This window comes from Phalacrocorax aristotelis, chromosome 16, assembly GCF_949628215.1.
Source record: "Phalacrocorax aristotelis chromosome 16, bGulAri2.1, whole genome shotgun sequence".
Taxonomy (NCBI): domain Eukaryota; kingdom Metazoa; phylum Chordata; class Aves; order Suliformes; family Phalacrocoracidae; genus Phalacrocorax; species Phalacrocorax aristotelis.
In genome coordinates, this window is record NC_134291.1 from 4,052,856 (window position 1) to 4,076,369 (window position 23,514).

A 23,514-nucleotide genomic window follows, 5' to 3' on the forward strand; every position below is an offset into this window, starting at 1 on the left:
CCCTGATGTCCCTGTGACCCTATTTGTCCTCTTATAATTGCTACTCAGACTTCCACACAGACCCCAGCCCTGGCCGCTCCTGTGCTGTACACCCGCTGGCTCGGATGGGGATGCAGCTATTCACCCCCAACCCTGCAGCAAATCCACTTGTGCCCTTTCCTGTGCACTGCACTCATTCATCTCCCGGAATGGTGCCTCTGTCGCCCATCAGCTCGGAGCAGACCTCTGCCTGGGAGCGAGGGCTGGGCGAGCACAGGGAAGCAGCCCAGGGAGCGGCCAACCTTGCTTGGGGTTTCTGGCTTCTTTCACTTGTGGTCCAACCTAAACAGTATTTAAAAATCATCATCTTGCTCTCCCCTCCCTTTCTTTTTGTCACCTGCAAATTTAGATTAACAAGGAGGTTTGACAAAGTGCTACTGCATATGTTAATAAACCCATTAGTGTCGGCCCGCCTGACATATAACCTGCAGAACCTCCAATGTTTACTAATATGATTGTCAAAGCAAAGGAACATTACTTTTTAATGACATTTCATATCACTTCAGTTGAAGTAATATCCTGGGACATGATAATCAGAAAGCCATTTAGCCACAAAACTATGTGCTGAATAGAGGCTGGTGCATGAAAGATGCTCATTTTGTCAGAATTAAAACATTTGTGTTTGCTTCATAAGTTGTAAGCGCACTTGTGGAGGAGAAACGTGTTGTGAAATATTTATAGGAAGCGGCTCGTTTCAGGTAAATGGGGCTTCCAAATGAAATGTTGGGAAAGGTTGTTATTATATTCGCTCTATCTTTTGCATGCAATACATCAATTGACAACTCATACGTATGATATGCTTAATAAACCAACAAGATTTTAGAACTCCTCTTTAAAGAGCATTTCTGAGGTGGTACAACTGGCCATTACTAGCCCAGCTGAATTTATTGCTGCTTTCAGAGTCAGGGAATGGCTGCAAGGCAGGCTGAGATGGAGTTTGATTTTATAGAGCACCTCTCATGCTCCAGGTGATTCCAAAATGCTTTATGAAGCAACGAGGGTGGCACAAAGACAGCGGCGGCACAGTGACTGCAGACAGCCCTGCTGCCCTTGTTAATAGTTCTCTCCCCGGCTTGGCTGTCCAGGGCCACGTCAGAGCTTTGCGCTGAGCTCAAGAGGCAGCAGGTCGAGGACCAGAGGATGCCCAGCCAGGGGAGAGGGAACCCGGGAACTCCCTGACACGTCCTCCACAGCCTCAGAGCTGCACTGGGGTCTTTAAATAAAACAAAGAAATTATCCTGGTAATAAAATAAAGATGCAAAAATTAATAATAAATTAATAATGTCTTTTTTTTTTTTTTTTTGAAATAAAGAATCAAGAGGATCCCTCCGTCAGTCTGGTCAGAACCACCTTTCTGATAGAAACTAGCAATTGATTTAGTTAAGGTCTCCCTTCGGACGGTGGATAGAGCTGATTAAAGCTGCGCGTGCACTATTAATAGGAGCAGGATGCCTTTCTGTCATTATTATTAATTATGCTGCTGTGATTACTATCTGTTCATCCACTCACCCATCCTCCCTTCTATAACCCCAGCACTGGCCAAGTGTGTCTGAATACAAATTCTTACTCTCTTTTTTTGTTCCCAGTTTTCCAGGGGACGGGGGAGGAAAAAAAAAAAAAAGACAAAAAAACTTAATTTACAGGATTTCTTAGTATCTGTGAGAGTGAGACTGTGTCTGTGTGTGAGAAAGTGAGTGAGTGGGTGGTAGGAGACAAGTGGGAGTGACACATGTGGGAGCATTTGTCTGTGAAAAATGCACAAAGGGAAAGTTAAGTCAAAGAAAGAGACTTTGCGTTTCATGTTGAAGCCACCGTATCCCCGCTTCGTCCTCCCTTCCGCAGGAGCAGGCCCACGGATGGGGTCTGGGCCCCTGGAAACCCCTTTCCCACGCTCACAAGCACACCCCTACCTGGGAGCCAGGTTCTCCTGAACTCTCAGCCACTGTCCCCAAGACAGTCAGGAAATTTTCCTTCACCAAATGATTAGACTGTGATAAGAGGAAACAAATGGGCCCTCGGAGCAGTGAGGGCTGCAACAAGAGATGAATTATTAGTCCAAGATGGAAATCTCTTTTGATAAATGACCGGCCCCAAGCAAGGAAGAATTCAGCAAAACACAACATCATCTTTGTTGCGACACGAGACACAACCTTATAAGGGCCAACAAAGCCTCCGCGCTACCACCTTGACCAATTGATTAATCAAGTGCATCCCACAACGTCCGTGTGTTTCCCTCCTTGCATTAGTTACAGCTTCTAAATGCGGAGGACAGCGATGACGCGTTCAGTTCAGGACCTGTTTCGAAACAGTGGCTGAGGCTCCCCTGACTACTGCTACCACGGAGGGCATCAGGAAAGAGGGTAGAGCAACGCCTGCAGATACATCTCAAGGAGCAGTGTCGAAAGCCAATCGATCCATAAACCACTTCCAAGCTAACGCAAACCAGCACTGAGCCACCATGGTCTGGGAACAAAAAAGAAGAGAGAACCAGGGTTTCCCCTCTTCCTCTCCTGCGAGGAGCCTGGCTCCGCGGGGTGGGGCGATGCCTCGTACCCCCAGTGAAAGAACTGCCATTTATTAATACTGGCCCAATTCCTCATATTTTTAAAGCCTAGTTCGGGGGGGTGGGGGGGTGGGGAAATCCATTGGCGTCACTGAAAATAGACCTGACAATGAGGCACTGGGCAAGGCACTGAAATCAGCAGCCTTTGCCATCACAGCTTCTCTGGGACCTCTGGGTGTGGGGCTCAGTATGCCTAACTCCAAGCAAGGTACAGGAAGGACCTCTGTGGATTAGTACCCAGCCACGAGCAATGACAGCACTGGAGTTTCAAAGTCCCTATAGCCTGGAATGCAGTAATCCCTGGGGATTGGTAACTGGGGCCTCTGGTACCACTATTTTTAGTGGGAGATTTAACTAGTAACAGCAGAAGTGTGCACATATATATGTGTGTGTATATATATATAGGCTATGTAACATATATATACTTTTAAGAGATCTGACAGAAATGTCTCAAGCTGGAATTGCTAAACATATTTCTCTTTGTCCTCCCCCAGAAGCCGCTACCAAAACACACCTCTCCATCTAATGAGATTAGCAAGGTACCATGCTAGATCTTTATTAGTTAAAGCTGACCATAGTGCAAAACTTGGCCTGAATCGTAAATGAGCTGACTGCCAGAATGAGGAGTGCAGCCAGCAAGCAGATTTATTCCAAGCAGGTCTCTGCTGTTTGCCTTGGGGAATATGCTTCCTTCTCTTTAACTCCCTGAAAACTGGTAGCCAAAGTTCGGCTCTCCTTATGCTCCCTGAAGCCAGCAGTACCACTGCTTCCTGCTCACGCTGGCCTTATGCAGGCTTAATTCCACTGGCCATGGTGATTTACATGAATACAAGGTAAGAGAGAAACAAACTTATTTAGCCTGGTGGCTCACAGTAGGATTTAGCACTGAGGACATTTATAAATGGCAATTCCTGCCTTCTCTACTTTACTTGACTGGCAGTACTTGACGGAAAATATCAAATATTAATAGTGAAGCCCTGGATGTTGATATCAGCTGTACTTATTTTTACGGCCATCTTCTGCCCTCAGACAAGTTAGTCTGGCTCCCAACATCTTTCTTTTGTAAACATGCGGGCAGGGAGGAACAAGTGAGAAAGATAATTTCTATTATGAAATGAATGATGCTGGCCTATCCTCACATGTAGTGGCCGATAGGAAATCTTTCACGGGGTCTGCACATTCCTTTCCCAGATCACGCCCAGAACCTCCTTTTAAAGGTCTCAGGAGGACCAGCACATGCCTTGGGGAAAGGAACAGAGGCCAAAGCACGGCCATGTATGAGCATTTCACTGCAAACAAGCTTCTTGCTTTGGAGTAGAAATGGGAAGCATACGCAGAACAGATCTGGTTTCCATCAGCCCGTTATTTATAGCATTGGTTTCACACCATGGATTATACACACTCATGCTTGTTCTTTCAGGCGCTCTCAGTGCTCTGCCGCACTTCCTTCTCACCTGAGCAATGAATATGTGTGTTTTACCCTGCCACGATCAGGCTGTTCATGTCTCATTTAGTTGTGCGTTCACTAAATATGCTCCACAGAGCTTGGCTGCTCATGAAACGAGGGTTTGCAAGCAGACCATCTCCAGAGCATCTTGCTGAGCCTTGGGCTAAGGTGGTGAAGACACACTGGTTTATCAACAGTTCACAAGTGAGAGGTCTCCTGCAGCCTTTGAGTCACTAGCCTCAAAGGACTAACTACCTCTCTACCTCTAGTTGGATCAACTGAAAACGCCTTCGGCACAGAGAAGAATATGGTCTCATGTAATAGCAAGTTACTTTGCTCAGCTACTGCACTCTAATGGCTGCACGGTGGCAAAGGCTCGATATGAAGTCCCACCTTGGCCAACTCATTGGAGACTGCACCAAAGACCTCCCATGCTACCATCCCATATTAAACAGCAGAGCTCTCTAGCTGGGCCTGACAAGCTCCAACCCAGCACAGTTCACAAGGAAATCTGCAGCCCATCCGCTTGCTGATTTATCATAGAGAGCGGTTCAAGGGTGGTAGGTCCCATCTGGTACGCCTGGAGCCATCCAACGTCGTTCTAAGTAGTGAGGTTAAACAATGGCTGTTTGGCCTCTGCTGCCGATTGAATGAGATTTGTTGTCCATAATAAAATGCCTGGCACATGATCAGTCACTGTATATAAACACAAATTACACTAAGAAAAGCCAAGATACTGTCAAACAGCTCCAAAACATCATTAAAACAGAGGCCATCCCCAGTCAACACATTCTGAAGAGCCATGAGAAAACTGACAGCGTTCATTAGGTTCCCCTCAGGTAGACACAGCTGATAGCTCTCCTAGAGAGTTCCCTGCCGACACGCGCATCACAACACAAAGACTGAGGCAACTTTTAAGACACCGAAGACCAAACAACAGAATATGACACAACACACTGTCCCTGAGGCCACAACCGTCAGTATCAACAAGCTACCCCTGCTAGATTTAACTGGGAAAGCAGAACATGGGTCTACATTACAAACACAGCATCTTCCCCCCAGACCCACAGAAGTAAAATTGACAACAGCCTAGATAAGTCTCCTTTGGAGGTGTGAGCTTGCCAAGCTGCCCTCCAGTAGGACCCCACAGCCATACCAGGGGCTCCACAGTTGCTGCAATGCGTAGCAGAACAGGCACATTATGCCAGAGTCACCTTCTGGGCAACCGCGGCTTAGGGAGTGTTGACTTAGTTACCAGAAAACCACATAAGCACTTTGACTAAGCAAGAGGTACTCAGGAGACTAGGTGATAGGTTTGGTCTACTACTAAACCTGTAGGTGGTTCAAGTTAGGGGAGAGGGATCCTACACCCTTCTTCTGGAATCTGTGCTTATCAGACAACTAAAGGGTACCAGAACAGGAATTCAGGAGGGAACTGTAATTACAGTCTGAGGGCTGTGGGGTGGAGGGGACCTGCTCACACTGAGATACTTAAGGTGCTTAATAATTTAGCTTATCAAAAAGAAGAGGAAGAAGTACTTTATTAGCAATAAAGAGCACTTAGTAAAGAGGAGATTTCTTATAGCAGAACTCTCTTTAATCTAACGGACAAAGCCATATCAACATCCAATGGCTGGAAGCCAAAATTAGACAAATTCAAACTGCAAGGAAGGTCCCAGTTTGTAATTGAAAGAGTAATGAGCCATTGGAATTACTCACCCTGGGCTGTGATGGATTCTCCACCATCTGAGTGGATGCTGTTCTAAGAAGTGCCACATTGCAGGCACATATTTCTGTGCTTGGGAATTATTGGTAACGGCTTTCCAGCTTGCGTGAGTTGTTTGTGCTCTAACAAACAAACAAAAGAAGTATTATCCTGCTCAGCTAAAGATGGAGAAGGGAGGTAGAGTGATTTTAAGCAGACAGCCTGTGACAGTAATAGGAACAGGACTCAGGTCACTTAAATACTATCATTGCCCAGCCACTTTTCTGCTCTCCAAGCATCCCACAGCCCCAAAGCAGTCTGCATTTTCCTGGCAGCACCCGCAGCTAAGTGACTCCAGGTTCAGCACTTAAACTCAGAGCCACAGGCCAGGTCCAGACGAGAGACAGGGAACGGACCATATCAGCCAAACACTCCTACTGGGAACACCCCCAGCAACACCTCCAAAGCTGCTCCTTACAGGAAGTCTGAGAAGAGCAGGACATCCAGGTGAGGGATGGTTTTCCTGAGCTTTCTGCATTTCCAGTAAGAGCCCTCCCCGGCGCCAGCCTGCCAGGACTCAGCTCGCTCCACACCTTTGTCCAACATGAGTGTGCTCACAGAGCCCTCGGGCATACACCCAGTGTGCTCTGGATGGGCACCCTGCAGATGACCTGCTCTCTCTCTTCCCAGGGAGCATTCCCATCTCTTGCATGCAATATAGGACAAACTACACGAGAGGTATATTTTCATCATATTTCCAGCAGGCAGGAAGGAGAGAAAACTACCGGGGAAACAGTCATCTGCCACGACACCTCTGTGCTGGACCCATTGTACGGGAGCGCTTGCTGCCAGTCATGATGGAAGTGCAATAAACACCCAGGCTCAGATACTCCCTCACTGAGAAACTCTATTTTGCTGACTTCAAGAGTATGCAATAAAAATTAGCAGGAAGGGCAAAGAGAGGTAAAAGCGCTGAAGGATAGACTGACTCCCTGTTGGGCCCTGGGAAAGAGGTACACCCCAGAACTGGGTGAATAAATGATTTCTTTGCCTCTCTGGTAAATAATTTCAGGTTGCCCTCACAAAAAGGCACAGAGATCGATTCACCTCACTTGAAATAAAAACAAGTTTTAAAGATGCTTAGATATAAAATAAAATATTTCACCAACTTTGTCTAGTTTTATTTGGGTGCTGTGAAAAAGGCTTTTGAGAAATTAAATGTAGGTAAAGACACCTGTTTTGAAATAACCAAGAGAATTATGCCAGCTTGGGAATGACAAAATAAATCCTTTTGAGTTGGAACCATTACAGATAGTCTTTCTTGGCTAAAAAGACGTAATAAATTTGTGGACAGCTTTTATAAAACCCCTGCAGATGCATTGGTGAGATTTCATGTAGACCATAACCAGGAAGAACTCCGCAACACACCAGCTTGGAACGGCACAAACAGAGAAACTCTGTTCCTCCTCCTTTCCCCAGTCCTTGCCTGCAAACACATCACTACAGTTAACACACAAAACACCATTCATTATAGTCAGAATCCAGGAGCACAAAGTTAGCTCTTACGCTGGGGCTGGGATCAAAACGTAACAAAAATCTTAAAAAGCAAGGATGAAATATTGAGCCCTCTGAAAGTTCTAACAGAAGGGAATGTTACCGTTTCTCAGGCAAATGTAAAAACATTATTAAAGTATCTTTAGCTTTATTCATTCGGGTTCATTCATTCACATCCTGTGAAGGTGCTCCACATTCACACGTGGTAGGGTGGCTCAGGGCACAATTCAGCCCTTAGCGGCGATACTTTGGGTTCACACCACCGCGGGGTACCCAACTGCCGGGGCTCAAAGTGGGCAGCTCTGCTCAACATTCAGCCTCGTTCTGCCTCGTGTTATGGTCAGCAAGTCTTTGGTTCAAGAGCTGTGTTACCTGAGGCTTGTGTGGGGCACCTGAGCATCTACAGGGCTCCTAGAAGTGCTCCATAATGTCAGTATAAGTTATCAGGAATAGTTATGGCTCCAAGTAAACAGCTTCTTAATGACTCAGAAGCTACTGGAAATGTCCAGACCTTCATTGAGAAATTACATAGTTAAGTCCACAGCAGCTTGGGTGATTCTTAAGAGAGGGATTGTTATTACAGTAATAGCATATTTCAGGTAGGAACCTAACCAGAGACACTGAAACAACCCACGCGAAGGCACACGCGATGTCAATACATCCTGAGAAAAAAATCAAGCCAGATTTGGCCAAGGCTGGCCCAGTGGCTTGCCCTTCCTTGTGATGGTCAACAGAAAATTTCAGCAGGTGACACAGGGATGAATAATTTGGCTGGATGGGCCTGAGAAGTGGAACATGAAGGCTGAACTTTAGGGAGAAGCTCCAGCCCGCAAGCCTGGTTGAATGGACTCCTGAAGGAACCACCTCACTTAGGACATTTTCCTTGGACTAACTGAAACCCCACAAAATACACCCTGCGCAACCTGTGCGCGGGGTGGCAGATGGGCCCCATCCGTTCATGGGCTGAGCAGGTATCTTTCATGTCTCACTACGAAGCTTTGGTGTTTCTGCAGTGCCGGTGCATCACCCTCAGCCAAATTAACCAAGCCTATGCTTCAGCCTTTAGCTTTTTCTGCCCTTTGGGCCTGGCCCAGCTGGAGAAGCTGTGGTCTTCATTAGCAGGAGAAGGATCTTCTGCTAGGTGCCACAGGACCTTCTGCACTTGGGTTTTTATGCCATTCTGCAAACACAGTTGGTTTCATGAGTACTTGCAAGAGATCAGAGCCCCTGGATCTCTTCTGGCAAGACTTATTTTAGCTTCTCTGCTTAGAGCAGCAGCAAGACTACCAAGAACTGTCTCCTGAACAGGAACAATCTGGGATTCAGACGGGAACAAAAAAGTCCAGGAGGTAATAATCATTGGTCTGTGTGTCCTTCCTGCTACCTGACTTCAAGGTTCGCTGTTTTCCAAAATGACTGCCCAGGTTTGGATCAGCTCAGGCATCCCAGAAGGCTGAATACACACAGCTACAGATACCCCTTCCCTTGGAGCAGCAAGAAAGACACTGCCTGAACCACAAGAAAAGTGGGATGGATGAGAAATTCTTCCCTCACAACGGGAAATACAGCAGTCAGGATACTGAGAGGGTGGTCCGCCTGTTAATTCAGGAGACAGAATTCAAACTGAAAGCTCCATGTGGAGCAAATTAGCAGAAACTAATTCTAATCCGTCCCACGCTGGCACAGAGGCACGTCAGCCCTGCTTAAAATTGCACCTCCCTTCAGATCTAGGCTGCCCCTTGTCCTACGTGGAGAAAAAAGGACGGGGAGAAGCTGCATCACAATCTGCATGCAGATGGTCCGTATTATGGAACCTCTGTGGAGTATCAGCTACTTGCCCCTGTGCCCCATGATAAATCACAGTCTCCTTCAATGTTCTCAAGGAAGAGCAACGCTCTCCTGGACTCTGATTGGGTTGAAAGTCTGACTAGTTAAGGAGATGTAAATACCGAGCCCCTATCAGCCTGTAATTGTCATCATCATCCTGTTTAGGAAACTACTCACATCTTTGAGCAGTTACTCCATGTCTCCTCCACCCAGGAGAAGGTCTGGAGCCCATTTCCGGCAGCCGGCAGCGAGCTGCTTTTCTTTAGTTGACACAAACAGAGTTTGTCAGCTTGTGCATCCTTGGTTTCTGCTTGGTTTAAAGTTGCTGCAGAGTCCTTGGGAGCAGCTTAGCAGCTGGAAACGGAGAACTCTCAACCCTCGCCACAAAGGTGCCCATTCAGCAGCCGCCAGTCCCCCGCGTCCTGCCCAACAAGAGCATCCTCTGTGCGGTGGCCTTTGGGACGGCGTCCTCGGTCCCCGCCTGAGAGGGGGGAAGTGACACTTCCAGTGGCTCTTGTGGAAGGCAGAGCCAAAACGCATGCATTCACTTTCTTCTGCAGACAGAAAACTGAAGAAACACCCTGCCGGGCCAAAATAAATACATTTGGCATCTTTCCTGCGTCTGCACCGGCACGTTCGTGGCACTGAAACTGAAAACAGGCCTGAACCTTATTTACACTAAAGTCTCTTTCCATCACTTTGGCAGTAGGAAGGGGCTTAGTCTTGGTACATATTATATTTTCTTTTCAACATGTGTAAATGAGGATCAAGCTTTTACATTGCTTAAAATAGATGTAAATGACCCTTTATGCTGTCAGAATGGTGTCGAGAGGCCTTCCTGCAATGAAAAAAATCAGCCCTATTATGCTTTCATATCATGCTCCATTCATTTAGTTCATGTTTCCCAAACTCGGGCAATTCCCCTTGACCTTGGCAATCTGTGCTGAGATTTCCGCTGTCGGGACTAAAACTAGGGGCAGAAGAAGGGGTGTGAGCTCAGACAGAAACACACCAAAACCTTCCATCTAAACCAGACTTGAAGACCCATCGGGAAGAATCCCCATCCCCAAACTGGGTCTAGGCCATCTGTGACAGATTTATTCTTTCTATTAGTTGTTCTGGAGACTCTCTAAAAAAAAAAAAAAAGTATATTCCAGTCCTCTTCACAAACCACGAAAAGGAGAAAAAAGAGAAGCAGAGAGAGAATAGCAAGACATGCTGTGCTGCCATCAGGGTTTTGATGCCTCGCAGATGGACTTGCCATGCCTCCTGCTCAGGCCCAGGGGAAGCCACCACGACATATCCCTGCCCAAGCCACTGGCTCTGCTCAGTCGCCAGCTTGCTCTGTGCACATTGAAGGAGACGAGAAAGGAACTGGCCTTCCCTGGATCTCTACTATAAAATGCATTCGTTTTCCTTGAAGAGGTAGTCTCTGAGCACTGACCACACAAGCAGACAAACAACTAGCTTTATAAGCTACCCAAGTTTTTGGTGGTTAAGGTCGGTGATGTGATCCCCATGCCTTCTGCCCGGTTAATGCGGAGGAGATCCATTAGTCAGCAAGAGCTGACCAAGGAACAGGCTCAGTCCAGACAACCTGGCAGCCCAGAAGAAGGTCCCTCCGGTTAAGGCAGCCCATGCCCTTAAGCTCAGCCCTGAAGAAAGTGTCTCCAGGTACCTCGGATGCAGAGCGTCCTGGTTTTCCACCTTCCTGTTGCTCTGTTCAGCAAGTAAATCACTAGGGCCCTTAAAAGAGGTGATACATTTCCACATTGGTGTCTTTTGCCATTGAGTAGGCTCTAAGCCAAGACTGCCTTCTCCCCTTTCAGCTCCTACTTGTGGTGTGGACTGCTGAAAGAGAAGGGCTTTCATTCCACCTCTGGACTCCAGATCCCATCCACGCTACTGCAGCCCTAACCTCTCTCGCTCCACCAAATAAGGTCTGCTCATAAACTGCCCCGTTCCTCTGGAGCCACCATCGCATGCAGAGACGTCCTGACGGGTCGTCAATACCATCTGCCCCTAACAGCTGGAGCAAGTGATACCCAACCCAACTGCAGTACAAGTTACTGGAATATGCTGAAGCTGTGTCAGCCAATCCCATCCCCAGAGCTGCTCTGCGGGCACCGCCTGGCCCAGCGCAGCAGCGAGGCCGCAGGATAACCCAGCCGAAGGGCAGAACATTTACAGTAACTAACATTTTCTTTTCCTTTCAGAAGAATGCACAAGGGATTCTCAGTGCTTTCCTTACCACCCCCCCTCTTTTCCTCCGTAAAATAACCCTCGCTCCAGCTTCGCTAGCTGAATGCTACTTCACAGCTTTTCTCCAGAAGCAGTTGCAATTGGAAACACCCAGACAAATCTTATCCAAGAGTTTATGTCGAACAGCTCAGAGGCACCCTGAAAAGTGCAGCATGCTACCCAGAGTGCTGCAGATTCTTATTACTTTTTTAATCTCAGTATAGTTCTGGGTAAGGTTTTAATTGGGCATTGTATTTCAAAGCCAGGGAGTAGGATCTATGCAAAGCACTGGACAGTTTCTGCATTAATTGACCATCAAATCCTTCCCCTTTGCATCTGCATTCTATTATTAGAGAATGTAAAGCAGTTTATAGGGCTTTTAACCTCTTCAAGCAAACACTCTGTGGAAGTTATGCTGCTGCAGGGACCATATTAGCTTTATAGACTTCGTTTCTAATCCAAGGAGAAGGGAAAAATGGAGAAGAGACAGAGCAAATTAATGATTTTTTATGGTATAAATTCAGCTGGTGTAAATCAGCACAACTCCCTTAACGTTGGTAGAGTTATGCTGATTTATGCCAGCAAAAGATCAGACATTTGATCTGCAATGAGGTCCTCGTTCCCAGAAGGCCAAAATGGTACCAGACAAATCTTCACAGACAATTTATCAGCCTTCTCAACTACATCCTTCCCCGCTGCATGGAAAAGCCCTGATCGGATGCCAGGGTGCCATCTGGCAAACTGGGTACCACGGCATTCATGTGCACTGCGTGCTCAGTCACTTGGAAGAAAATCACCTTCCAGCCAGCCACTTTGATGGCCTCTGTGACCACCAGCCTGTCCCCAGGGCTCCCATGACAGTGGGTGCCAGAGAAAGGCAGAACCATGCCGTGGACTGGGAGCCTAAGCTGAGCCTTGCAGTCTCTAACTAAAGCTGCTGAGCACTGCTTTCTTCAGGGTCTCGCGGTTGGACTCCTCAGGGAGTAAGCACCATTCCCAGGTCAAGAGAACCAAGAAGGAGGCAGCCCAAACTGTCATGGGTTCCTGTGTGCAATGGAAATGTGGAGGCCAGGCGTTATCACAAAGGTAAGAAAACAAGCTTCAATAAGTATTGTGGTGGCCTGGGCCGATGGCCCTGCCCTTGCATAGGGCGCTGGTTCCAAGCAGCACCAGATCAAGCCTGTGCATTTCATGGGACCTGCAGCAACTCACCTTGATGGCCCAACCCTGCTGGGTAGCCACAGCTTCCGCTCAAAGTAACATGAGTGCTCAAATATCTCTCCTGTTCCAGGGTGAGAGCCAATATCCACCATTTGCACCCAACCTAAGATCGGAAGGATGACCAAACTGTCACACCAAAGGTCCACCTAGCTCATTAACTTGTCTCCACTCCAAAGAAGAGCAGATGTTGAGAGAAAACATCATCACCATAGCACATACATGGTACTTCCCCTTCCGAGGGGACGCATTCCCCTTACAGGGGGGCTTGACACCTGCAGACCTGCATAGCTGTTGCAGGAAGAGCGGGAAGCAAACCCGCTCCCACCCTAACCGTGGCAGGAGAGAAAAGGGGTAGTTCTGTGGTGCCTCTTTGAGAAGAGTCATCTGAAGGGGCAAGATGAAATCTATCCTTACAAAACCAGACAAGACAAGCAATGTTTGATCTCCTAGCTCTGTGAGCAGGATGAGAAGGAAAACTCACCACCTCACTTGCCTGCTTTGCCTGTTTTCTTCAAACAGTTGTTCCACCACCCCACAGCAGGTAGGATTCTCATTTTGTGAACCCCTACGCTATTTCTTTCTTTCATAGTAACCCCAAATGTCACTAGACAGAGCCCAGGACAGTGATTATGAGCTTGCCAACAGTGGTGTAAGGGCCAGTATAATTATCTTGTTCCTAAGCACTCAACAGTCCTTCCAAGTATCTTGTATTTAGTTACTCGGTAAGGTCCTGAACGTCTGGCTCTCAGGCACTATGGTTTTATTGCTACAGAATGAGCCAGAAACCATTCAAAAGCTTTAAAGGTCTTTTTAAATAGTCAGAATGAATTTACAGTGTTGGCTGCCTGGCAAATGCAACAGGCATTTCAAGTGGAAAGGAACAGTCCTTTATTGCATCTGCTGTTGGCATTTAGGGCACCCTGATCGCTAACAATTCCTCAGCTCCAGCGCTCGGCACCCTGCAGGCTGCTGGCTGGGCAAAACCAAGAGGAGCAACAGACTGAGAAGAAAGGGTCTAGGTGAAATCAAAGCCTGGGTTGAGAGTTAGCTGAAAAATGTCATTTCAGTTCATCAGAAAATGATCATTTTTTCAAAAGCTAAAAGTATCACAGAAATGCCTTGGTTTCAATCACCTGCTAGTGAAACATAAGCTGGGCTCCACCAGCAAACCTTTCCCAGCTCTGCCTGCCCAGAACATGTCCCACCTGCCTCTCTGTGTGCCACCTCATCCCACGTGTCCGGGTCTGGCCCCCTGGACTTTCTAGAAACCAGAGCTCTTGACAAAGTCTCTGGAGATGACTCCTGAATAGCATTGGTGTCCTTGAGGAATATCGCCAAGGAGACAAGGCTGAGACAGACCTTAAACCAAGTGCGACCCTCCCTCCACCCAAGCTCATGGCTATTGGCACCCCATCTCAGCCATTTCTTGACACCGCCGTCACTAACCCAGCTGGTGGCAGGCCACTCAGCCTCAAGCAGCATGGGAGAGGGGGGGAACAGTGGATGCCTTTTTGATGGTCTGAAAAAGCCCACAATAACTTGCCATTTCTTGTGACAGATCAGAGGGATACAGGAGCAAGAGGTTCCTAAGCCACTGGACAAGCAGCTGGAAGAGCCACTGCATGTGTAGACTGATGAACAGGGATTCACACAGCTCTGGGGGATACAGGAAAGGACTTCTCCAAATTCTCCTGCTCCATCTCGGCTAAGAAGGAAGCCCACAGCACCCCTCACCGTTCCCGTGCTCCCGCTCCCCTGCCCTGCATCCACCAGTGCTCCTCCACCCACACCCGCAGGGTCACCTGGCCCAAGCCCAAACCACCTCACTCCCTTCCAACGTGCCTGTGCCATACCCCAGCCCGGTCAGTTGGGGCTCCAAGATCCCTCTGCACGACGGAAGCACAGCACAGTGCAATTATGTAGGAAATCCTCCATTACCTTCCACTCCATTTGGCCCCTTTATGAGCAAATGTGAGGCAGGGGCTGACCTGCACCCCCCTTTGCAGGAGCTGGCTCCAACCTCCCCATGTCAGGCCAGATGTTTCCTGACTTGGTCGGTTACTGGTGTTCTGGGGCCTTGACCTCCCCATTCTGGGCACAAGAAGGCCCATCAAAATGGTCTATCTTCTCCACTGGATAGTAAAGGCCAACTCCCCTGTCCTTCCTTGGCATAACTACTTGAAAATGCAAGTTTCCTCAGGACACTGAAGAAAGGCAATTAGCACAGATGATGATAGTCAGGAAAACATTTTAGAAAGGCTTAATAGAATAATTTAAAGGTATTATTATTAATTATGTCAATTAGAGTACTAGAAAGCTCAGTGGTTTTTCATACAGGTCGGAAAAAGGAAAAGGAACAAAACCAAGCAACCTCTAAGAGAATGCTTGAGAAGCAATAACGAGCTGTGGAAGCCAAACAAGATCAGTCTCAGAACAAGCAAGCCAAATCATCTGCTTGAGTAAACCAGTGCAGGTCCCCTAGAGTTCAGGGGCTTTGGGAGAACCAAGGCTACCTCCCTTTGACCAGGGCAGAGGATATTAAAGCTGAGCTTTCCAAAGACCTTTCGGGAAGTCAGCTCAAAGTCACTGCAATTAAATGAGCCAAGGAATTCCCCTGAGGCTGTGCAAGAATCTCCGCCGCTCCGTTCTGCTGAGCTGCTCTCCCGAGAGTCACCAAAAGAAGCGTCACCCACCTATCACACCCCGACGTGCCGTCGGACTGTCAGCTCGGGATGTTTCCTGAGGATCGTGCAAAGGCCATCAAGCTGACCAGTCATTAATTCTGAGGAAGCACCCACTGCCTCATTGGTAATTACCTAAATAAACTTCCCTTTCATGGTGTGTGAGCCGAGGCCTTTCTTTCCGACACGTCCCAAGAAAGTTTTATTTAAGGTAAGATAACATGAGGGTTATGTGCACAAGCTGGGCTGCACCTGACTAAACACTGGGCCACTGGCGATGGCCGGATGGCTTGAGCAGGATTTCACCACCTTGCTCGCCTCTCCTCCCCGGCCAGCAGAGCCCCTTCCAGCTCGCAGCGAAACAGCCCGTGTACGATTTCCCCTTATATATGCAGCGTATATCCTTCACGCAAATCCATCTCATAAATCACTGCATCCCAGGTGCACCATGGAGTAATTTGCTAGGAAAATACTGTTCCAACCAAAGGACCCAGCATACCACAGTGGTCTTCATAAAGGGTAATATCCAGAGGAGGGGTGGCTTGGAAACCTGCCAGCCTCCGAAAATGATTCATCCTGCCTGACCTTAAATCTTGGATCCTGGCTATTGCAGATGGAGCCGCCTTTGCAGGCAGGAAGCGTCAGTCATGGCCGTGTTCATATCCCCTCCCTGCCTGCGGCTACAGGGCCCCAGGGGCACGTGAGAGCCCCCAGTTTGAGAACCTGGGGTTTGGGGTATGAACTGCCCCAAAATAACCAAAATGAGGTTGAGAAACACCAACCCGCAGCATCACTCAGCGCTGGCACAGAACCAACCCTAGCATTTTGCCTTCTGCGACTTCACAGAGAGGTGCCGCCTGTGGTCATCTCACCTGCATGGCTTTGCAAAAGATCTTACCGGTCTCAGTGATTTATGCTTCAGTCAGCTGAGATCCTGGTCCCAAAACTCCAAGGATTTCTTAAATTTTAAGACTTCTGATCTATCAAGTGATCTTTGTATCTCCGATACAGAATTCTACCCAGGCATCTCGGTTTGCTGCAGTTAAGCCAACAATAACCCACGCATCTTTAGTTATCACATGTTTCCCCAGTATTTAGTATACTTCTGAACAACTTATTCTTATTTACCGATGTCAGGAATACGCTTTGCCAACCAGACCTTTGACCCGCTGCCATGTAGACCCATGAGATACTGTAGGGTTCCTTGCAAGCACAGGACTCGTTTTTCAGAGAAGGCAGCATTAAGTTACCGAAGTAAAGATCCATTTAAGTCACAGGTTTAATAGTTTTGCTGTGACAAGAGAAAATCTCAGGATATCAGCGAGTCAAGGGAGGAATATTGTACTCAGCTGAGAAAATGGACAAGCAGTCAGACACAAAAGCGTTTCTACAGCTCTGACAAAAAAACAATAAACTCAAGCTCCTGTAGAGCTTAGCTTAAGCCAAAAGGATAGAAAAAGGAGACAAAATAGGGAATTAAGATATTTCCCCTCTGTTGATATTGACTACAGTAATGGGGTGACATAAAATGGCATAAGAAATCTTAACGTTCATAAGAAGAAATTCCCCAACCTGCGTGTCTTTCTGGTGTTTTTTAGTAACATCCTAGAAATGGACATTTTAGGCCATTTAGACCACATCAGAGGTATTCAGGACTTGATCTGCATTCACCACAGCCAGTACTAGCTGTCAGGCAACAGCAGCAGGCATCAGGAGCCCAGAGGGGGTCTCGGTGGGTCTCTGGCCCCACAGCGCTGGAGCTTAGCATTGCCCACAGGTATTTATAACCCTGAGGACAGAGAGCGGCGGTTGAACAGGATCAGTCGAGGGCAGGGAGAAACAGCAACATGGGTCTGCTCAAACACAAGCACCTACCAGCTGCTTTACTAGCAAGCGGCCCTCCTGCAGACAGCTGAAGGATGGCGATACACGCCTCCTCCCAGGCAGCTCGGGGTTGGCACGTGCTGCCAGACGGGAGGACTTCTGTTCCTCAGTGCGCTCCTTACTGCACCTCTCAATACTATGGGGCAGTTGATGTCCAGCAGACACCACTCTCGGGGCTAGCATTCCCCAGAGAGGTCCTCGTGCGCTCCTAGGCTCCCTGCATAGGTCCAGACACACGAATATCTAGCCCAGAGGTAGTCCAGGAGGGAGCAGACTTGTTCAAACACACGCCGGGGACAGGGCTCCCTGCCGTTCACCAAAATGCTTTGACCCCTGCCCTCTCGGAATGAAACCAGCCCCTCAAAACTACCAGCGTGAGGAACAGAAAATTGCAAATGACTTAATGTGGGATGGAAAACTCCGAGTTTAACGATCACAAGCTGAGGCCGCTAATCTTCTTGTCATGGGAGCAGACTCACCCGGCAGAAGGGAATTCCTGCCTTTGACTGGACTAATTGAAGGCACCGAACTCTGCACCCGTTATGGCTTGATGTGCCTTAATCCAATGTGACATTCGACATACGCAAGGAACTCAGACGCGCACATACGGTTCTCATTGCTTAAGGGGGTTTGGCATCCGCGGGGGTGTACCAGCTGCAGCACGCTTCCTCCGCTCGCCCTGCTGGGGCGAGCTGTGTGGGGTGGCAAAGTGGGGGACAACTACTCACCCTGCAGAAAGTCCCATCTAGGGGAGAGGAGCGTGGTCCAACCCAACACTGAAAGGTCACTTGAGAAGGTGGGGATGGGACTGGGGTTCAAAGCTCTCCTCAAGTGAAGTGAAAGTGGAAGGTGCCGAATGAGCAGCGCCCGTCTCCCTCCTGTGCAGGTACAGGCACAACCAGTTGCTGGGCCTTGGGAGTGCAGAATACTTCCAAGCATGATGGTACACATGATTGTAAGATCTCAAATTATAGAAGACTTAAGACGTAAGATGAACCAACGGGGTATTTGGATGGAGCGATATGAATCATGGATATTGCTTGTGTTCCTCACCTCCTGTCCAGGACTGGCCTCTTGAACTCCAGGGATCCATCGCCACGCTCGACCACGCTCAGCAGAATCCTGAACCAGCCCTGGGAAGAAAACTTGCTTTAGACACGGAGGGGAAGGAGACAAACCTCCTCATACTTCAAGGCCAAAAGCCCCTTTCTCCGCAGAGCGCCCCGCGCAGGGAGCAGCAGGGCGCAGGGCTGTGCCTTCCAGCCCTCTCCCCAGACCAGCCGAGCACTGGCGCCGCAGCGATGCCGCAGCACTGGAAGCGGCCCGGGAGGGCAGTCGGTGGCAGACGAGCTGGGATGTTCGTGCCACGGGAACACCTGGCTGTGAAGACGTAGTTTGAGATGCGGGCCCTGGAAAACAATAAAGCTTTCCCAATGGCAGTGCAAGAAATCAACTTCCCTCTTCAATTACTGCTTTTTCTGTAAAAGATTAGGGTCCCATACCATTATTACTTGCATTGTCAACTGAAGTGTTGATCTGCTAGGTGTATGGCAGCAGGCAGTGTGTTTACATCCGAAGGTCTCAAGTTCATTTCCATTTAATGATCCATAAGAGGAACTGCAGCATTTCTTGCAGGAAGATTGCTTGGAAGCAACTGATAGACTGGCTTAGGCTAGGGTAGAAACAAAGCACTGAAATATTGTCATGAGTTATAAATCAGGCGAAGTCAGCAATGCTCTATAAGGAACAGTAACGTTTGGTGCACGCTAGTGCCAATAGCTGGTCAGTGAAAGCTCCTTCAGAGTTAAAAAAGGAAAAAAAAGACGGTGATTTCAGTATGACTGAAATGCAGAACATGTTCAAATTCATATTTAATAAAGCAATTATTGTTTATTATTGAAGTACCAATTGATTATTAAAAACACATTTATTGAGGCTGGACCACAAGGTAACAGATATGTACCTCTGGCATAGTTGCGAAACCTCAGTAAATAGCGATTATTAGAAACAGATTTATTGAGGCCTAACGATACCATAAGATGCATATCAGTTACAGAGCTCTTAAAACCCGATCAGTATGTTCTTAAGCCATTTTTACTGAGGGTTTATAGCTCGGCAGTAGGGCTACATGTCTTCATTTAGCAATGTTAAGCCACATGGAATATCTTAATGCTCATTTGATACTTAATTAAGGTAGCGTTTGCACGGAAAAGACTACACCAACCAACAAGAAGCAGGGAAAAACACATTTTCCTGCTTCCAAAAACATAGATCAGAGCCACTATTTGACCTGTTGTCGAATCTTTTCATTCATCTCTGAACCCCTCTTTCGGTGGAGCATGTGGACCACGGGTGATCCGCGGGTACGACCGTGCGACACGCAGAGTCGCGTCTGTCCCGGTGCCCGATGCCACGAGCAGAGCGCATCCTCCTGCCCTCAACCACGCAGCTCCAGCCTCGGCTAGGCTTTGACCAACTTGCCCTCAACAAGCCATCGTGCTCCCTGAGGGCCTTCGCCAAGTCTCTCTGTGTCCACGCTGTTGTTGTCAATCGACTGTAATCAACTGCAACGACACCAAAACTGGACAGAGACCAAATACTGCCCGGGAGGAGAGAGAGGAGCGCTGCCCACAGACACGTGCGCACCGGGCAGAGGGCACCCCAGACGTGCAGCCCTTGTTTATTCACAGGGAACAAGTCCCCTCCCATTGCTCCCTTCATAAATGCTTGAAACGCTTGCCCAGGAAAGCCACCCTTCCCTGCCAGCCCCCACGGCACCTGCTTCTGCTGCCAGATCGGACGTCTCCATCCCCACACGTGGGGTACCAGACTACAGCATAGCCGCTGGGGACTCCTCCGCGCCAACCGAGCCTTTCCCATGTCTCGGGATGAATACAGGAGACCGTATCCCCAGAGACACAGCCAGCAAAACAAAGAGGCAGTATGGAAACTACAGCCGGAATGAAGGCAGCGATTTTGCCCAGATCACGCAGAACGGCTGGGGCAAAGCCCGGGGGAGAAGAGAGGTCTGCCTCTTTTCTTTCGCCATGCCTTAAGACCTCCCGGCCTCCCCCCTGGAGGAGAAGGGGAGAAAGGAGCCCAGATTACTGAAGAACTCCCCTAGCTCCAGCCTCCTCTGTTCAAATTTATATATTCCACTACAGGTGACATCATGATTGCTGGAGTCTGACAGGTGATGCTGTAAAATGCATGAAACCATAAAAATTTCAACAGCAGCAAGCTCCATTGCCGCTACATCTGACAGCACTTAGCTGCCCAGCTAACACAAATATTATAAAAGCACTCGGGAAAGAAATCCAACCTGCCTGACCTCAGTTTTGGACTAATAAACAGTACAGCATGACCAGATTTCACCCACATATAATAAACAGACAGCTTTTAAAGAAACCAAAGCAGGGTGTTGGTAGGTGCAAAGGACTAAGGGAAGAGACGAGTTAAAAGTGGGCAAAGTCATTGCTGAGCACAGAGGGCTCGGCTCCCAGCCCACGCTGCTTTCTGCCACCCATCTCCCTACCAGGAGGAGATCTGTCTCAGGAACTGCGTAACTATAGCTGCAAAATGCTCACTGGTGTGACACAGCCAGACCGGGGTGGGTAATTGCCTAAAGCGTGTCAGAGCACCCAATGCTCATTTCTGCCCTCTCCACAGGGAAAGAGTGAGTAATCTTGCCTCCAAAAGTCGGGCAGTAAGTGAATCCAAGAGAATTATTACCCCTTCTTTCACCACCCTCAGCACTAAATTTTAGAAGGCCAAGGATCTGCTTTCTGTTTCTTTCTGCTGTGAGGTCCCTCTGGTCTCCCTGGAGGAGGAGAGCACCGTGCCTCGGCTCTGTGCAGAGCTCTCTCGAGGCGAAGGGTGACGCCCACATGGGCAACAGCCCCCAAAACCACTGAGGTGAGTCAGGCAGACAGAGGCTGATGGCCCCAGCAAGGGCAGGGATTTTCAAACCTGACACGCCAAAACAGATCTTCAGCTTCTCCAAGGGGAACTGGTTCCCATGGGCTATTTTCGGATTAGTCAGATGGGCAGAAGGATCTCATCACCTTCCAACTGACCATCCCCGAAGCTTTCCAAGCAGAGGCGGGGACCCTTGGGAACCAACACTGGCTATTCTTAATCACCTCTCAGAGACCCTCCGGATAACCCACAGGGTCCAACTTCCAAGCCACCCCGTACCCGTGCGCTGGCCACCCCCCCACCCCTGCCCAAGGCAGCTCAGCCCAGTGACTGTCCCAGCACCCACCAGGGCCACCGGACTCTGTGCCCAGTAAGCAATGGGGCACCCAACCCATCTGGCATCTGTGCCAAAAAGCGCACCTGGAATCGGATTTGCTGTTAGATCGCAGCGACAGTCTGTTGAGACAGGCAAGCAGCAGAAGTTACTATAAATACATATATAGCTCCATTAAATCCCCCTTTATTCAAATGATTGGAGAGCTGTCTTTGAGCTCGCTTGCTCTCACGGCTGCATACACAAGAGGGGAAGTGAGTCGAGCAGGAGGCACCAATGGGGCCGCCCTGCTCCAGAGCTGTGTTACCAGGCAAAAACATCCCCATCAAAACCACATCATTATCCACACGGCTTCAGTGATTGGCAACGATGGTCAACCTCCTAAGTATGGCTTTAGATAGTAAAGATAGATGTGTTTGAATGTCATTTTTTCAACCAAAGATAATACTTTATTGCAAAATTCTATATAGTATTTTTAATCAGATTTTTACAAGCACTTCAACAGAAAGTATATGATCATTTTTTCCACAAAATCATCACTGTTTTTTCACCATTACAGATCTCCGTTTTCTATAGAACTAACTGGTGACAGATCCAGCAGATTTGTCAAACAATTTTTAGTTACTGCAAAAACATGCATAATGAAAAAAAATGAGAAGTGCATTCACTGGACCGAGTTTAAATCTTTTTCACCTAAATGCTTCCCTATTTTGCAGTCAGATTTATCAGAATTGACATCAACTGATGGAAATGTGATGGCTACAAGCAGTGATTAAAAGCACCTGATGCAAACCAATACAGGACAGCAATTCCTCAGCGAGGAACACCAGCTCTTACCACACTGGGGGACAGGACAAATTGCTCCCAGGTTGGACTTCATCTTTCCTGCTCCAGTTCTTCTAAGCCTCCAGTTCAGCAGCCAGGTCCAGCTACAAAGTCATGTATTTTTACAAACACAAGCAGACATTGCAATGATTTAAGTGTGGTCTTTGCAGTCACCTTCATGCAGAGCCAGAAAGATATTTAGGCACCTAATTTCCGCTAAAGTAAAGTGGATGTCCTGATGCCCACGGGAAGTTTCCTACTTGTTCCCTCCCTGGACCACATCCCACACCTCCCTGCTGCTTCTCCACTGCAAAATGCCGTGGAAAATGCCAAAGGGACTTCTCCGATTTGTACCACTCCCAGCCTGGGTTGTGCGAGGGCTCAGCTACTCTAATTAAAACAAAGCCATTACCAGGAAATGAGCTCTCCCCGACTCTCACCGGAGAGCAGCTCTGGATTAAATGCTCTCATCTCCTGCTCTGCCAACTTCTCTGGATAATTTCCTGACTAGGACCCCAGCCTAAAGGGCGCAGGAGCAGCTGCCCCGGGCTCCCTATGGACCGCACAGAGCTGCGGGGAGTCCTCGTTAATTCGTATCAAGCCAGGAGATGGCACTCCACAACACGCAGAATAACGCCTGGGCTTTGAACGCCCCAAAATCCTCCCTTTTGTGCCTGCCAAGCAATTTCTTCCACCCATCAGCATCCACGTGAGCCATCGGCTGTAGCGTGGTTGCACCAGGTCCCCGGGAGGTGACATCCAGCAGCCACCGGCCGCTGCCAGGCAGCGCTGCCCTACGCCCAACGCAGCCCTGAGGCTCTACACCTAGGCAGCACCACCTGGCTCCCAGCGGCTCCGATCTGCGACCTTTGGGTCTCTTTAACGCAATCCCCCTCTTTTTTAGGCAATAGGCAAAAAAAGTAATAATAACCAATCATAAAAAAATCAAAATCGTTTACCTTTCAGGAGGCAACTCAGTGCAGGCTATTATGGGGTAATTTGGTACATCATAAAGTTTCCTATTAGAACAGAAAATAGGGCTGCTTGCATGAGCTGCCAATTGGAAATAAAATAGTAGTGGGGTCGTGATCATTAGCGCCGCTTTTTCTATTAGGTTTGCTTTCCATCGGGGTGGGAAGAGGAGGGAGATTGAGATGCAGGTGAAAGCAGGGGAGGACAGGTCTGGGAGACAGGAGAGATGAACAGAAGGCAGCTCTTTATGTTTATGAAGGGTCTCCTCTCGCACCTATTGCGTTGACAGTGCAGAGCCCCACG

The 23,514-nt window shown here is 48.4% G+C and overlaps 1 long non-coding RNA gene across 17 annotated transcripts in view; it reads right to left on the bottom strand.

The window, feature by feature from the left end:
- LOC142065342 (uncharacterized) overlaps positions 1-23,514 on the bottom strand; it is a 192,285-nt gene that overhangs the window by 26,632 nt on the left and 142,139 nt on the right. For 16 of the 17 annotated variants that reach the window (XR_012663363.1, XR_012663371.1, XR_012663370.1 and 13 more), the window contains 2 exons: positions 18,665-18,834; positions 18,216-18,295 (listed from right to left, as the gene is read on the bottom strand). This is a non-coding gene — a long non-coding RNA (uncharacterized LOC142065342). The remainder of the gene's footprint in view (positions 1-18,215; positions 18,296-18,664; positions 18,835-23,514) is intronic. The other variant, XR_012663368.1, reaches the window with a different exon arrangement.